Raw genomic sequence first — 17,600 nt, 5'->3', positions numbered from 1 at the left:
CGATATTGGTTAATTTAAAATGATACGATCCGAAACGGTTTCAGTAACTTTTTGGCAAAAAAATTCAGCAACTTTTTGGCAAAAAAATCAACCAGTGTGACTGTGAAATAAATACCATGATACTGGACAGTCCTAGATTCCTGTTGTTTCTTGTGAGGGAACCACGTGTAAATTAATTATGGATATAAACAAACAAGTAAACAACAACTAATGAGGCGAGTTTTGACCTAGTCTCTGACTAAACATGCTGGCGAGGCCTGAGGCTTCTGCAGAGCCAACGTTACTTTAACGTAACGCTGCGAGGTGCCTGGATGGTCGCCGTTGTGTGAAATCCCATGGCGCCTTAGAAGGTGTTTGGATAGAGTTGTGGTTTTGCCGTGGTACTTTACTTGACCTTTACATATTCTACAAACAGCGAGAGACTTATTTAGAACATCTACGTCTTTGCAAAAGCCAAAGTGTTTCCACACGCTGGACCGCAATGATGGCTTGATAATTTAACGCTCGCCGGCTTCTCCTCTGACATCTGCCATTCTATGTTTTGTTGTCTGCTGGTGCGTGGCGATGACATCACAGACAGGCAGCCTGAATTGAGTAACGTTTAACGTTAACGTTTATCATCGAAAGTGCAAAAAAAACACATCCATATAAAGTCTGCCGTGCTTAAATCCAATGAATTATTTCCTAGTATCGATACAATCGATTTATTACCTTGTAAAACGATGTTAGATCGATATATGTCGTCCGAAAGGCCAACTTGCCGAGCACAGATTGACGTAAGTGTACCATAGGAAGATAGATTGATACATTGACGTAGTAGATGAATCGTTACACCCCTAATTTTAAAGAACAATGTATATATTTTGAGATGTTATGACCTAAAATTGTGAACTAATTGAAACCATCTAAGAAGTTTGAAGGGCAAACATTTGATTGCAGTTACTAAAATGATAATAAAATGCCTTTCTCTGTCAGCGGTTAGTAGGCAAATAGTCAAACAATAGATTTACCTTAAAAAAGATGCAGTCTAAAAGTTTGGTTGGAACCAAATTATGACTGCCATGTCCTCATGATGTTAGCCTTCAATCTATTTCCATTCATTAAAACTCCTTTCTTCAATATTTGACTATGAAAATGTGCAAAATAAATATTCAGTTTTATCCTACAAATATTTGCTCAATTCACATATTTCCTGGCCAACACCAAGTGAGAGTTTTCATTCCCAATATTTTCATTCACACACCTTAGCTTTGCCATCCATTACATATTCAAACTGATTGCTAAGATCCTGTACCAGCGTGTTTTCTGGGTTGCTTGCGTTGCCCTTGAGTTGCCCGATTTTCAGATCAGATGCCAGTTTCTAGATTGGCGAGCCCGTGGGCGGCCAGATTAAGAGGAGAGACTGCGCAAAGGACATCATCCCCTCATCTGAGCAGCACTGCACAGAGACAGAGAGGCAGTCAGGCAGCCAGTCAGCGAGCCCATCTGCTCCATAAGCTTACAGCTTTGCCTCTGAAAACAGGGTGCAGCTCAGTGTGTGTGAGTGTATGTGTGTGTGTGGATGCACTGTGTTGCATCTAACAAGGAAGGCGAATGATAGCAGGAGGAAAAAGGACAGACGGAAGTGAGGGAGAAGCTGTGAGGAGAAAGGTGTGGGTATTGACTGTGGTGAAAATGAAAGCAATCTGAAGGGAATGAGAGGGTGTGAAAATGAGTAAATGTGTTGTAAATTGTGCACTGGGGAGAAGGTAAAGAAATCTAAAAGCACAGAGGAGCGATGAGTGACAGAAACATAGCATGGAGGAGGATGAACAAGAAAGGGTGCGAGTCAAGAGAGTTCACTCTTCTAAAGGAAACAAGCCAAGTTTTAGTTAAAGAGAACTGCTGGAGGAGGGCGATGTGTGTCAGCTAGAAAAGTGTTTGATGCATTTGCTCAGCCTGGCCCAGGTGAGGGTGAGAACGAGCGTGTTTATGTGTGGCTTATGTAGGGGTGGGAATGGATAAGATTTTATCAATGTCAATGCCATTGTCGATTCTGCTTATCAATCCAATTCCTTATCAATTCTTCTAACCATTCCTGGTTAGGAGGAGGAAAAAGTAGTTCTACACATTCTTCATTGCATTTTACCCACTCTTGGTGCCTCATTTTCAGCCGCGTGAGTCCAGACGTGGACCCTCGAGCCTGGAGGAAAATAGTTTGAATTTGGAGAGGGAAAAAGATTTTCCTCTCCATGTTTCCTCGTGGTTGAAGGAGTTCTGTGTTGCAGAGTGTGTGACGTAATGCAACATACCGCAACGTGACCTGACGTCGTGCTGGGAAATGAATCTTTAAGAAGAATCGATAACATTTGATATTTTGTACAATGCTGATGGAATTGATCAATTGGAACCAGTTCTTAGTCGGACCGGTTTTCGATTCCCTCCCCTAGGCATATGTGTGTGAGGACATAAATGTGAGTTTTCTTTTCTTTGAGTTATGAGGCTTGTTTAAGAGAGGAGTAATTGAATAATTCTGAGCTGTTGTGAGGAAAGTACATGCACACAAACAACTCGCTCATATGCATGTGCGTCACTCAATTCATAATAAATTGCTTGTATGTGTATGCCCACATGTATGCATGTGCCTGTGTGAAGCAGGCTAACCTTGCCCTAATTACACTCTATCTATTCCATCAGCGCTGTGCTCTGGCCTATTTTCGCAGCTATAAATTTACCGCTCTCCCCTCTGTTGTGATAGATGACCCACTCATTTTAGCCCATCTCTGAAGACTGAGCCAGAAAGGGAGCCAGTAAAAAGACGGTGGCACCACTTTACAGCTTATCATGACAGCCGTTGGAACTTTCCATGTCCTGAAAACTATTTCTGCGAATGAACTCCTTACATTAAACGGATGTGGGGTGATGATGTTACTGTTTTCATTTGTCATGAGAAGAAAGCCTTGTTTTGGACTTTGAGTTACCAATAGAAAAGAGCTTAAGAGGTTTTTTTTTCACATCAAGCGACTCTTTTTTTTGCTTTAACAGAGTACGGTGAGTTACGAATTTTCAGTCCTGATTATCGTGTACTTTCAGCAGTGTTAGCGATTTCAAGATACCTCTGCTGTCTGAGGATGACAGTGGCACTGAGTTTTAGGCACAACTTTTTATTTGCTAGTCTGAAACAGTTCCTGACCCCTAATCTGCCCGGAGGGAAGCAAGTGGAGAGACAAGGGGTCAGCTAAAAGGCTGCATTTTTACAGTACTCGGGTCAAAGAGAAACTTTGCATACCAAATGAACTAGCTGATTTTCACGTTTACTGTGTCACTGATCCCCACAATATTTACACGTAACAGGGACAAAATGAGGCTCCTTTCTGTGCACACACTAACATACTTGTTAATAGGGTTGCAAAGGGGTGGAACATTTCCGGAAAGTTTTTGGTAAATTTCCATGGGAATTAAGCTGGGGAATTTTGGAAATATTCCAAATCGGAAACTTTCAATGGGAGTTATGGGGATTTATGGGAATTTGTGGGAATCAACCTGGAATTGAGGGTAATTTAATGGAAAGGTATCATATCCAAGCATAAATATTTGTTTGTTATAAGCAGACATTCATCCAAAATTATACAATTAAAACTGAGTTATTTGTAAGTGAACAATCAATTCTTTCATTAAAGAATGAGCATCACTTATGATTTAAAAAGTTAAGAAGTGGTTTATATGGAATTCAATAATTTTCACAGGACCCAAAAACTGAGTTTCCTCGTCAAGATAGAAGAGAAAAGAAAAAGCGGAACGAGCGCTGTGCATTGTGGGAAACAGTACGTGAGGCAGACTGGTCCGATGCATATTGTGAAATTTTCCTGAATCATTAGACATCCCAGGAGTTTTGGCATACTGCAGATTTTGCTCTTTTCCACATTCTACTTACTACATACTGAATTCTGGCCAAATCAGTACATACTGCTAGTATAGTAGGCGGATTTGAAAACAACCATGATGTCCATACAGTTATTGGTTCCGAAATGTATCCTCCACTTCCTGTTCTTGAACCTCGGTGTGAAGGTGTCAATGCAACACTGAATAAGAAGCAGCAAACCACTGGCTAGCAAGACAATTAAAATAGAAGAACCTGAATCTATTATACTGTACAAAACAAAGTCTTCTATCGACTTTGAGTCTCAGTTGTCTAGTTATTATATTGTTCAGCTTTTTAAAGTCAGTCTCAGTAAAGTATAACACTCACATAAATCACAAGGTTCAATAAACTCTGAAACGAGATATAGGGAATATATCTCTCAAAATGACTGTCTTCTTTGTTACTACATTCCCTCTTTTGTCTCCCACTAACAGTGTTGCATTGCTGAGCTGCAGGGGAGAGAGTAACACAAAGATGGGATGTCATATTAAAGAGACCAAAACTTTGAAAAATACCCACTTTAACTGACTAGTGCATTAGGTTCAAACCTAATGCATATTTTCAGTGTAACAAAATGATGATTATTGATTTCATCTTTTGTCTGGAGTTGCTCTGGAGGGGAATATTTCCATAGACCAAGGAAACAGTAGGATAGATTTAAGCAAAAAATAACTTTTCCCATGCACATACGGCAGTAAAGATTGTTTCATGGTTGACTGAAGTTGAGTTGAACATTTGTTCTCTATCAAATCTGCAAGGCTATGACATAAGATAAAACCAATCAGAACTCAATTTCAAGCTGAGCAGCTCGATGACCAGACATGACCTAGTGCTAGTTTATTTTTTTATATGTGGGAATGAGACAGAGATGGGAGTCTGTCTCTGCTGGAGTGCAGTGGGAGGAGAGGGTTGTGGGCTGCAGCTGGGGCCTTCATCTCTAGATTCAGGGCAAATTAGAGGCACTACTGCAGGCAGACACAGAGACGTGCACATATGCATGCATGCACAGACACCAGCATATTTTTATGAATGTGTGCTAAGACTCCTGAATGGAAAGACATTCAAACACACCATCTCCCACACAGCATTGTGGTTACAAGAGATTATCTATAGTACTGAAGGAACTATATGTTCTTAAATATGCAATTAATTCTAAGCCTCGGCTGTTCTTTCATATAACATCAAACTTGCGCTGTCTCTGTGGCAGAAATCGTAGAGAACATCAATGAGCATGAATATTTGAAGCTTCAGTATCAAACCAGTCTTTCATGATTTTGCACAACTAAAGCTGGGGTTGCCTTCAGAGTTCAGGATTTAGCCAAATGAGGGGTAAAAAGGAGGTTTGTGATGTGTTTCATGAGTAAACTTTAGTAAGACCTGGAAGCTTTAATGAAAGCTCTCAAATCTTATTCCTAAGCTCCAGCTCAGTGATGTCCTGTGGCGTCTGAGAGTTGCTTCGGTAGATGTGTGTGAGCCATGAGCAGTCACCCACAGCCCGTTATGATCAACCACAGCACGGCCATAAATCCCACCACGATAAGCCTTAAACCTCAACCACTCCAAAATGCCCTTGGCCTGACACACAATAGGCATGGTTGCGTTTAACACATTCACAAAGAGTTGACCCCCTCCACGGAGGAAGCAGCGGTGCGATGAGATTTCCTGCAGTTTAATGGAAGAAGGTGAAAAGTCACATCCTGCAGAGACAAGAGGAGAGGGGAGGGGGGTCATGTGATCTGAGGTGAGTGGTAAGGGGTCCCTGCTGGACGCCAGGTGGGTCACCCCTGCATTCATACTCACAATCCCCACGTGACGTCGCAATAATACCCTAATGGCCGTCTTTCAACCTATCAACCCGTCAATAGCAAAAGGATGAGCTGTTGCCATGACAGCCATAAAGCAAGGAAGAGTGATGGAGATGGTGCATATATTCAGTTTATATCATACAGAGCTGTGACATTTAGGAGGGGTGAATTTTAACTCTGTATATTGAGCTGTTGGCAGAAGTCACATGTTGGTATTTTACCACATTGACTTCAATGCAAAATCTACTTTACAAAGAGAAAGTGTGGAACGAGGATGAAGACCATGGTGACAGTTTTTCATTTAAGCTCAGGAAAGGAGAATGATACTAGCAAACTGATTTTGGTTTCATTGTGGTCTGTAAAAAATGTCATTAATGAATTTGTCCCATGTCACTGTTTTATATAACTTTTTCTGAGCCACTGTTTCTGCCTTTTTTTGCAGGGCCTACTAGTCCTCAGTCTTACAAAACCTGACATGGTGAGGTACTGTTTGCCTAGTGGTCTATTGGCCAAATTTCACCAAATCCGTGTCCGGTCTGTCGCAGTGTAACTGCGCGCCCTGTATACTGAGTCTATAGCCCTTTGTTGCAGAGGTTGCAGGTTCAATTCCAGCCTCAATCATTCACTGCATGTCCTCCCCCACATTCTACTCTCCACATTTCCTGTCTTTCTTCAGCTGTCCTATCCATATTAGGCAAAAATGCCCAAAGATATAGCTTTAAAAAAAAAAAAATCTGGCATGGTTGAAGCTAAACCAGGCTGGATAAACAATAACAGTAGGTAGAGTGAGCAGTAGATGTTTATGTAAGCCGGCAGTTATTAACTGAGATGACATCACAACCTGATAAACTGATGATGTTTACATTTCATGTCTGTGATTTTGTTTTGGAGAATTTTTGCCAACATTAGCATGCTAAAATGCTAACATCAACAAAGCTAACATGGTCATGCTCAGCAGATATAATATTTACTTTCTTAGTGAAGGGTGTCAAAATGAAAATATCTGATAACAGACTTTTAGAACTAGCAGTTTGGAAGCGACTACATGGCTGATATTGTTGGTTATCCTTTCTTGTTTAATCCCAACTCTGTGAGGGAAAAACATGTTTATGTACATTTTTACCATGCATGTTTGCTTGCATGGTGTAACTGGTCTCAAAGTCATACTTAAAGCTCACAAAAGAACCTGGAAAAGGTGCAATGTACCATGATGTAAAACACACAAGTCCTGCATCTCGATTTTTGGAGGGTTGAATGTTCTTCTTGATGTTTTAGCTAGCCCCTCTGAAATTAAGAATTTGACCTGCCGCCCCAGGGCTGAGATTTTTCCAAACCCATCAATATCTGGATTTGCCACCGCAATGAGATCAATGAAGTACAGATCTATTGCACTGCTCGTCAGTTATTAAATTAGGCTATTCTACTACATTAGAAGTCGGCCTAATCAACCCTCCCTCTTGATGTTTCCTCTCCACTGTGGTTTGAGTTTCACCACAGAGACTCATTACTCAGTTAAACTGCTGTGGATTTTTGCAGATAGAATTTTGGAGTTAGACATTTTGTTGACCTGGACATATTAACACAGAGAGACAATAATTGATTCATCCTGTTCTGTGCTCACAGTGTCAGATGGCGATGTGCACGCAAGTCATTTAAGTACATATATACTTAACACATGATTTCTCTGCTGTGACTCATCTTAAAAAAAAAACATAGGATAAAGGCAACAGATCATCTCAGGGGATAACGAACCATTCAATCTTTGCTTTTAAGTTACCTTAAATAACAAAAGGGTTGGAAAATAGGGTGGCTCTAGTCATATTCAATATTTGCAAATTGAATAAATGAATAAATGGCTCTGTTTAAATGTAATTGGCAGGAAAGTAAAAGCATTTTTACAAGTGCTTAAAAGGTTTTTCTTCTAGATAGAGATGAGCACTTAGACATGCAAGTGTAGTATAAGAAAGAGAAGAGAGAGGAGTGAAGGAGTCCTGCTCTGTGATTGAGGGAAATTGCCAAAGTCTCCTTTTCCCTGTGTGCAGACAGCCAGGATAGAGTAAAGCATCAATCACAGCTGTCCTCTGCAGCTCCGCTCTGCTCCCTACATTCTCATTCACAAAGTGAGCCCATCTTTGATCATAGTCTTTCAATACTGTGCTCCTTGGTATCCTTTCTGTCTTTTCCTTGCTAAGTTATCATTGATCTGATTATCCCCTGGCAGAGGCTGCATGTCTCACTTTGACCTGAGTAGGAAAGCATGAATTAATCTTCAGCGGTGCAAGTGGTGTGATGTGATTTGTTATCAAGCAATGCTTCACCTTTTGTGTGCGGTTGATGCACAAAAGCTGGTGTCAAATGCAGCCTCTAGATCCATTTCTAACACCTCTAGCATGGCCTATTGTGAGTGTGATGTCTGCTATACCCTCTCATCCTCCAACCCTAGGGAGATTCCCCAGGGGCCTTATGGGAAGGATGCAGAGGAGTCCTATGATTGGAGCTTCCTGTTATCTTCAAACCACAACAGCACGCCTGGCAGGACCCCTGTTTGTGCAGAAAAACTGGGGATATGTGTGCACATGTGCAGATCTGCTGTGCATGTGAATGTCAAGGACTGGACTTATTTGCAAAAGCATGCCTCAGCATTGCATGTGTGCATGTTTGATATAGAAAGTGTGGGTGTAAATATTTTTTTAAAACTACAAAGATAAAAAGTGTGTATACATGCAAATGGGAATCAGGAACAGTGGCTGCAGTTTGTATAGCTCCCCATATGTAAAAATACATAATGTTTGCAGGTTTAAAGCTAATATCAAATCCAGTGAGTTACCATGTATACAGCACAGCGCTTCTTTCAAAATGCCATATAGAAGCCCACCAAAGCGTTTTTCACATGTTTGTGGCTGAGATGTGTTCAACTCATACTCATTGATATTTTCAAATTGCCAGACCCCTACATGCATGGTATTTCAGCACAAACAATGTTCAGTGATCTGTGAAACAGTCTCACGTTTTCTATATTCTCATTACATTTACATTGAAATCATGTCCATTAAAACCAGTGCATGATTATAATGTAACATTTCTCAATGATATGGCTGTTGTCGCTGTCATCGCCCTGGAAAAACAGCTTGAATAAAGCCACTGAATGCTACATATCCAACTCTTAAAAGCCAATAGAAGGTGTTAGCAACTATCTAGTGAAAAGAGAGGGGTAATAAGGTGCTACAAATATTTACCCCAAGGGGTGGCTCCTAAATTGGACCAATGTGACAGAGGGCATGAAACACACCTCCACCTGACAATGACATTTTTTCACAAAGTAATTGTGTAAGAACCAAACTGTTTCTTGACACACTGTCTGTGTAATGATGTGTCAATGATGGGTTTTCGGCTTATTGTGCTGAAATCAAGAGGGCGTATTTTTCCGATAGGGGTGGGAGGTTGGGCTCATGTGGCGGCACATTAAGTTAAAGGATGCTTAGGTAGGTAATGTTTACAACATATCCATGATGGGGGTTGCAGCTGAGTTAGATGCTATAAAGGGGCATTCCGACTGGAGGAACTTTACCCCGGAACTAAGGGCTTTAGTCTTCTCTCAGCCCACCGTGAATGCGTCTCTCCCCGTGTTACGGTTTTAAAAGTGACCCTGTAAACAGGAGACCTTCAGCAGAACGTAACAGTGTTTGTGGAGTTTACACAGCTGTTGAAACACAGAGGGAGTTTTAAGATTGAATATCCTCATCAGATATTTAATGATCGTCTAAAGACGTATATGAGGGATGCATCCGGCTGAAAGTCAGCAGTAAACAGGTTCGCTGTTTAAACCAAAACACCGGCCGATCTGTGCCACGGCCTTTTGAGTTAAAAGCGATTTTAAAGTTGTGTTAAAACATCTTTGCTACTCGCGCTTATCTCCTCTCACATGTTGATTCAGTAAATCCATCTGTGATGAAATGTAGCACCATCTAAAACAGCACGCACTGAGTCTCTTCATGCTAACAGGCTAACTGTTGTGTTGCTCATAATGATACCTGCCTGTCCGTCTGCTTCTATGGTGTCATTTGTGATGAATGGCAGTCGTCTTTGACTTAATGCCCTCTACTGGTCTGGTGGTGTAGTGCCTTTACTTTTTATTTTCTCCATACGTCACTGGCCTGATTTGCACAATCTACCCAGGTCTTTGGCCCCGCGATCGTAAGGCAGACAACAATGGGGGGCACAGAACCTTTTAGTTCAGGGTAAAGTAGTTCTGGGGGCTAAAAGAACCCATAACTCTTGGTTGAAATGCACCTTTTAAGACAGTTTTTTGTGTAAAAGGATGCATTTACTTTATCAGCTAATGAGTGAAAAAGAACATTCTGGCGAGCAGATACAGTATGAACACTGTGTTCACACGAGCAGATTTTTGGTGCATGTGTGAATACAGCATGGTTAGAATTCACTAAAACACTCATCTATTAGAATTGAAGTAATTCCACAACTTTTGCATGTTTGCAATATCTCAGATTTATAGCTCTGATGTTATTCTAAACCTGCAGCTTCTTATCTTTGCTGTAAGCAGCACTGAGTACACTGCCTCCAGAACTGCTTGAAAGCTACAACACCAGTTTTCAGTTGTTAGGAGAGCCAGTCCAGCTAGTTTTTAAATGCAAGCACTGACGCTTCTGGAAAACTTGCTGAAAAGCCTCACATCCTCATCCATTATTGATAGTGCCTTAAGCCTTCCTTGTACTGGGGGTGGCAAACTAAAACCAGAAGTGGCAACTCTGTAGTGTAGCACTGAAGGACGGGTTGTGTTTGAAATTTGAATTTCACTAGCGTGTCCTGCAGTGAGTCATCCTTTGAAGTCACATCAGTGTGTTTGCAGGGAATAGCAATTAGCTGCTAATAAATGAAGTCAGAGGTGAGTCCTGTCCCTGCTGGTTAGCCAGAAGAGTTAAGTGAAAGGTTAGGGCACAGTTTTTGTACTCTATTAGGACTTTGTGTCAGTTTAATTAATTTAAAAGTAACATTACCACTTGAGTGCTGAGGTGAGGCAAAGGACTTACATTGGCAGCTCATTTCTAGGAAGCCTCGATCTGAGTAGGAGGAAGTTTCCTGAAAGAGAAATAAAGAGACCCGTGTTAGTATTTATGTGTTGTGAACCTGTACAAGAGTGTCATGCTTGAGTTTTCAGCTGACAAGAAAAAGTGAGAATATTTTGCTACAGACCCACACAAACAGAGCCGAGGATAAGGCTTTGCCATGCAGCATTACGAATCGTGTTAAAATAATCTGATTGAGAACCAGAGCTCGAGGGCAACTGGTGTTCACGCTCAGGCCAGAAAAGTATCTACGTTCAGCTCCACCTTGTTGTCTACTTTACTCCTCTCTGCCCTACTTTCTGTCTTTCTCTCCCTCTTCTCGCAGGGTATTACAAAGGCACCGTCTCGCTTTAGCACATTTCAATCATGGCAGTCTCCCACTCATCCATATTCCAGTTGCTTTTACAACTCCTGCAGCTCCACAGAAGCTATGACAATGTTGAATCAGGGCTCCTTTCACCCAAGGGCTCAGCAAACAGTCGTGCACTTACCATGTGTCTGGTGTGATAACACTACAGAGTCCACATGGAAGAGTTTGATCTGTGCTCGAGAACAGGAATGCATGTGTGCATCGGTGTCCCTTTAGACATTTAAAGTATTTATATGTGTGTGACTTTATGCCTGAGTTTACTCTTTTTCCTTGATGTCTGTGTATGAATTCAAAACAAAGCCGCTTTTATCATTTCAACTGTCATGTAAGGTTATCATGTCCCACAGGACTAACTACAAAGCTCTATAGTTTGATAACTGCCATCTAAACTCAGTGGGAGAATTACCAGTCTGAGGTTACATATTAAACTCCATCCTAAACCTTTGTTTGCGTCCTGTATTCATCTTTTCTTAAAAAAAAAAGCATGCCATTGTACATCAGTCCCACAAGCACTAAAATATACAATGTTGTGCAAAGGTATAACCTTGATGTAATATTCAAATGCTGCTGTGTTCATTGTTTTATGCTACTGTTCTATTCTCTCACGCATATTCGACTCACAGCATGAAAACTGTTGCAAATTCCCTTTGATTTTTTTTTTGCACTCATCTCTTTGTAGACTTTGATTGAGGCAAACATGCAAAGATAATCAAGAGAGAGGATGGCACAACAAGGAGAGCACTCATGAACACAACAGTATCCACTGAAGAACCTGTGTCCCTGTATTTAAATGATACTTGTCCAAGAGGAACATTCCACACAGAGATCCTTCAATTCATTTTTAACAAACACAACTTTGAATTTCTCTGCAGACTTGAACTGAAGTTGATTCTCCCTGACGTCCAAAGTCAAGCATGTGAGTGTATTCATTTTGAGCGACTGTCAGTGCCTTGTTATCCAATTGCAAATAATCTTCACAATGATGATGCTATTTTAAAAAAAACTATCTTTACAGTTATGGTCGAGGCAATCTCTATCACAAATTCTCTATAAATTTGTAGAATCTGCATTCTACGGTACTCAATTTATTGACCAATCACGTACCATCAGGCTTAGAGGTATGCTACAAAAACAGTGTGGAGAGCAAAAGCAGGAGTAACACAATCCACTGTAATTACATCAATGCTCCCATCAGCCATAATCTGACCACCATTTTTTTTGCTGTAGTCAGGTATCCGAAAATTTCAACTTCACTTTCAACACATCGGCTTGAAGCTGAGTTGGGAACAGTGTTAATTTTGGCGGCTATTTTAGATTTAGTCTTATTCTTAGTCTTTAGACGAAAATGCCTGTTAGATTTAGTCACATTTTAGTCTTTTCAGCCCTTTATAGTTTTAGTCGGCGGAAACTCAAAACATTTTAGTCTTTGATTTTTGCCAAAACATCCTCAGTCTTAAAATAATTCATGTAGTCGATCAGATATCGGTATCAGGGTTATACCAAGTGTTAATATTGTCAACAATCCTTTAACACTTTTGCTTGTGTAATATCTTAAGTTAAATAATTCAGCCTGGCCCTGCTAAAATGTCAAAAGAAAACATTCTTGATGTGACCACTGTGACTGTATTTTGATTCTCTTGACTCACAGAAAAAGGCCATGAAAGGGCTGTATTGCACATTTACAACAGTCCTTGAATGCAACTCGCAGTGACAGGCGCACTGGACAGACAGTCACTTCACGGCACTCTGAAATGCATCTTCATCTTTGATGACAAGGAGTTGATCCAAACTTACTAAATGTGTCTGATGTTTCACCAAACTGTAACAAATCAAGCTGTAGACGCTGAGCTTTTTACGGTAATAGCAACAAAAACATCAAACATCAACTATTAAACAGACGTCACCGGTTGTGTCTTTGCCACTAACGCACACCGGGGGTAAAAATCCTCAATGAAGATAAGACAGATGCATGGAGGGGGGAGAGCGGTTCTTAAAGCACCACTTTTATCTTTACAGATTAGACACACAGCGGGGGAAAACATGGATTATTAATGTCCGACGGTACGCCACTAAAGTTTTCGTCTCGTCAACAAAATCAAGACATATTTTCGTCAGAGTTTTTATTATCAGTGATGCACTTTAGCTCGTCATGGTCTCGATTTCGTCATGAAAAAATGAGTTGTCGAACATTTATCGTCATAATTTTGTTAACGAAATTAACACTGCTTCACTATGATGATGCTTTTTTTAAAAAAAATATCTTTACAGTGATGGTCGAGGCAATCTCTATTACAAATTCTCCATAAATATGTAGAATCTGCATTACACAGTAGTCACTTTATTGACCAATCACGTACCATCAGGCTTAGATGTATGCTAGAAAAACAGTGTGAAGAGCAAAAGCAGGAGTATCCACTGTTATCACATCAATGCTCCCATCAGCCACAATCTGACCACCATTTAATTGTTGCTGTAGGCAGGTATCTGAAAATTTCAACTTCACTTTCAACACATCGGCTGGAAGCTGTGTCGGGAAAGCCAATTAGCTCTTAGCTGCTACTACAAGGAATGCATCAGAAAAGGTCAATGCATCTTTGTGTGGAAAACACTGATTTCTAGGGCTGATACCCCTGAAGTCACCCAGGGTAAAGCTTCAGTGTAATTTACCATCTACTGTTAAAACGAGTCTCACCAGACACAGATGAACAATCTCTATACTGTCCAGATGAACAGAGTGTAATGAACCAAGAAATTGCTGCGTTTATGTCAGCAATATAAACGCTGCATGGAAAAAGAAGTCCTGGCTGGAAGCCATTAACCCGAACCGCTGGCTACACCAGAGTTACCAAGCAAGGTAACATCCATTCACAGAGGCATACCCCTGCCAGACAATGATAGATAATGATTGCTGATGGTTTCCGAGATTGTGGCTGAGGTTAAAGGTCATGTTCAACAAGAAATTGGCATTTGTAAGGAGACATCCCAGCATGAATATCAATCAATCTTTATCATATAATGCCAATTAACAACAAATGTTATCTCAAGACGCTTTATGGAAAGAGCCTTTTCGTACTCTTTCTCAGCCTCTCAAACATTTTTGATTCAACCATCCACTCTGAACCTCCTCCTCAAGTGAATAACAAAATAACTTACAAAATGTTGTTTCAAGTATTTAAAGTACTGACTTCTTCTCTAAACTTTCTGCAATTTTGTGTGATATCACATTACGTTAAGTTCACCCCTTCATCTATGAACTGACAGCATGCAGAGTCTGCATGTCGCCTGCTTGTAAACATAATGTGTACACAACACTGCTGCAGTGACAGGTATTGTTGGCTGGATGCAAGGTAGCTAATCAGTTTGTGCATTTCTGTTATCTGCACAATGTGGTCATGGTGTTGGTTAAAGCTTTGGATAAGTATACTGGACACAGTGTGGATGTGCAGCTGAGTGATGTATTTCAGTAGCTGTATCTTCAGCACATGTAGGGTGAACGGATGAAAGAATTACAGAAAGTGAAAGGCTGTGAACTCTGGTGTCAACAAGTCACAGTCATGGGGTCAGGTCACGAGGATTAAACAAACTTTATACACTGTTAGAAATGGCTTTTGACATGTAAGTAGTGCAAGTAGATCCATAAGTCTATTTCTAAAGTTTGAGAAATGTATCGCTCCATATGTCCATGATAGTGCCATAGGTTATCAGAGAATCACTTGCAAAGAGCTGAACCAAGTGTGGTAAGACTAGGATGTTTGCATAGACTGTATAATAAATGGACGTAGTATCCGTGACGTCACCTAAAGCACCTAAAGCGCTGCTTTGGAGCTGGTCAGCGGCGGGTGCCATATTGGAAATGCTGAACTCAACCTAGCTTCTGTCGAGCTAGTGTGACGTAAAGAGGCGGCTTTGAGTCTCAAAGCCAACAGCTACAGTGTTTCCCGCCTGTCAATCAAGTCAGCTGTCCCTCTCATAATGGAAATCTTGTAATCTCAATAGCTTCGAAATTGCTGCAAAATGAAAAAATTCACCCGCCGTACAGTGTGTGCAGATGGAGAAATGAGCTATCCAGACTAAATCCATTTTTTGTACCAGGCTGTAAACATGTTTATTTATTTTTTACTTTTTTTAAGTTATATTTTGGGGCTTTTTGCCTTTATTGACAGCACAGCTGAAGAGAGACAGGAAGCGTGGGGAGTGGAGAGTGGGGGAAGACATGCAGGAAATGGTCGACCGTTCGGGAATCGAACCAGCAACCTCTGCAACGAGGACTATAGCCTTGATACGTGGGGCGCTTAGACTGCTAGGCCACCAGCACCCAAACTTGTTTATTTCTGCTGTAAATATCTTTTTTTTTTTTTTTTATCGGATGTATGTGGTGTCCGGCACTTCCGGAGCCAGCCTCAAGCGGACACTCAAGAAACTGCAGTTTTTAACACTTCCGCATTGGCTTCGATTCTCGCAACTGGAGGTTGCCGCTTGGATGTTGGTTTATCTGGTATGATTATGGTGTCTATTTTTTAAATAACTCAATATACATTGTGGAAATCAAGGTTTTTCAGGTATTATGCAGCTAACTTAAGAACTGGTCACTCAAAGGGAACCCCAAAAATATGTATACTTTACATAGGTTAATCAAGTGTCCTCTTGGATGAACTGTTGTATGCTGAAAGTTTTTGGTATTGCTGGCCCTTGACCTTTGAAAGTTGACAGGCAATCCCAGTTGTCAGATTTAAAATGTACTGATGTTATGAAGATCAAAAAGAAAAGATAAAAGCAAAAATCAAAAACAAAACTGACTAGACTGACTAAGAAATTGGCCCATATAACTGTGGGATGAATCGAAAATACCACGAGACAGTGATGGCTGTAAAATGTTAGGCTGTCCGTCTGTTTGGCTTTTAATAACAGGATGAACCAGCTGCCAGTCAGTCAGCTTTAGAGATGGAGGCGATACAACATGTCAGATTTTCTTGGCTGAAGACTATTCAGGGAGGCCGTGATGTATCTCTGCGGCTCAAACATAAACTGTGGTTATAAAACAGTTTCCCCACTGAAGTTAAGTTTAAAAAGTTAAAAAGATCAGCACAAAGTCCATCTCATGTCAAGACAAAAACAAGAATGCAATGTGATCACAATTGTCTGTATCTTTTATCAATATTGATTACATCAATTGTGCATGCATAAATGTTTGGAAAGAAATACAGCAAATCACTGCAAATGTGTGAGATAAAGAGAGTGAATCTTAATGGAAAAGGCTTGATCTGCCTTACTTTTTGCACGAAGCACTAAAGCTACATCAGGAACAATTCAGGATTCCTTAGACCTCATGGCTGTAAAGAAACTGGCCCAATTAATCTTGTTCAAAAAGCATAAAATAACTCACAAACAAGACAAATGAAGGACACTGTAAGGAGTTTTGGGTGATTGAAATGGGAATGGGAACCCTTCCAAAGCACTCTTCTACTACTTCATTGCCGACTACATACTCGAAGGACAAATGCCCAACTGCTCTCCACAGCACAGGTTTGCTGGGTTAGAGTGAGATAAATTAGAAAAGAGATTGAGAAACAGATTGAAGCATCAGGCCAGAGGGATCTGCTGATTGGGCTCTTCATTTTGGGAATAGATTATAAATGTCTGTTTAGTGACTCTGGAAAAAACCTCTCTCAATAATGGAAATTGGCCTTAATTGAGAGAAACAATTACATTAGATCCAGTGTTTTGGATTTTGAAGCTAAATTGAGTGCATTAATGAAAGATTACTTTTAACCACAGCAGATGTTCAGCAAGACAGATGTCTGCCAGGACAATCCTGCTATGCCATTAAAAAAAAGCAAACCACTAAAATAAACTCTGTTACTGTCACTTTAAATACAAAAACCCTGAGTTCTTTCAAATTTGAGGTGAGAGAAAAAACAAGAAAGCGTCTAAATGTAGCAAGAAGTGTATGTTGTGCCCTGGTATGAATTTCTGAATTATGTTAATTAATATGAAGTACAATTTGATACGGCCCTGAAAATTGTTTGATAGGATTTCTCCTCAGTTTAGTATCAGTTGTCATGGCAGCCAGGGGATGACTCCTTAAGACTTTGGAGATTGCCTGACATTTTAGCTCCACTTTTTTGACATTTGTGGTTTTAAATAGAGCTCTGTTAACACCTACTGGATGGATTGACCTGAAATGATAATGTAGTAATACCTCAACTTTTCACATATTATCATCACGTCACTTTTTGTCCATTACTTTGGTTAATGACCAAATATGACATCCCAAAAGACACAAATGCCCATAGTAATGTCTGCTTATTGTCATATATCATAAAACCATACACCACAGTTAGGTGATGAGCATATTGGACATAACACCAAGCTTAAAATGACCATGATAATGTCACTGTGACTGCATGACTTTACCATTAAACTGAAAGTTCTTCTGTTTC

General features: G+C 40.4%; 1 protein-coding gene across 2 annotated transcripts in view; it reads right to left on the bottom strand.

The window, feature by feature from the left end:
- Window positions 1-17,600, bottom strand: part of dlgap4b (discs, large (Drosophila) homolog-associated protein 4b) — a 100,332-nt gene that overhangs the window by 37,672 nt on the left and 45,060 nt on the right. For both annotated transcript variants that reach the window (XM_034694398.1, XM_034694391.1), the window contains exon 2: window positions 10,755-10,803. The gene's annotated coding sequence lies outside the window, so the exon portion shown is untranslated. The remainder of the gene's footprint in view (window positions 1-10,754; window positions 10,804-17,600) is intronic.

This window comes from Notolabrus celidotus, chromosome 1 (assembly GCF_009762535.1).
Source record: "Notolabrus celidotus isolate fNotCel1 chromosome 1, fNotCel1.pri, whole genome shotgun sequence".
Classification (NCBI taxonomy): Eukaryota; Metazoa; Chordata; class Actinopteri; order Labriformes; family Labridae; genus Notolabrus; species Notolabrus celidotus.
The sequence above is the reverse complement of the archived record's forward strand: the minus strand, read 5'-3'. Positions and strand labels throughout refer to the sequence as shown.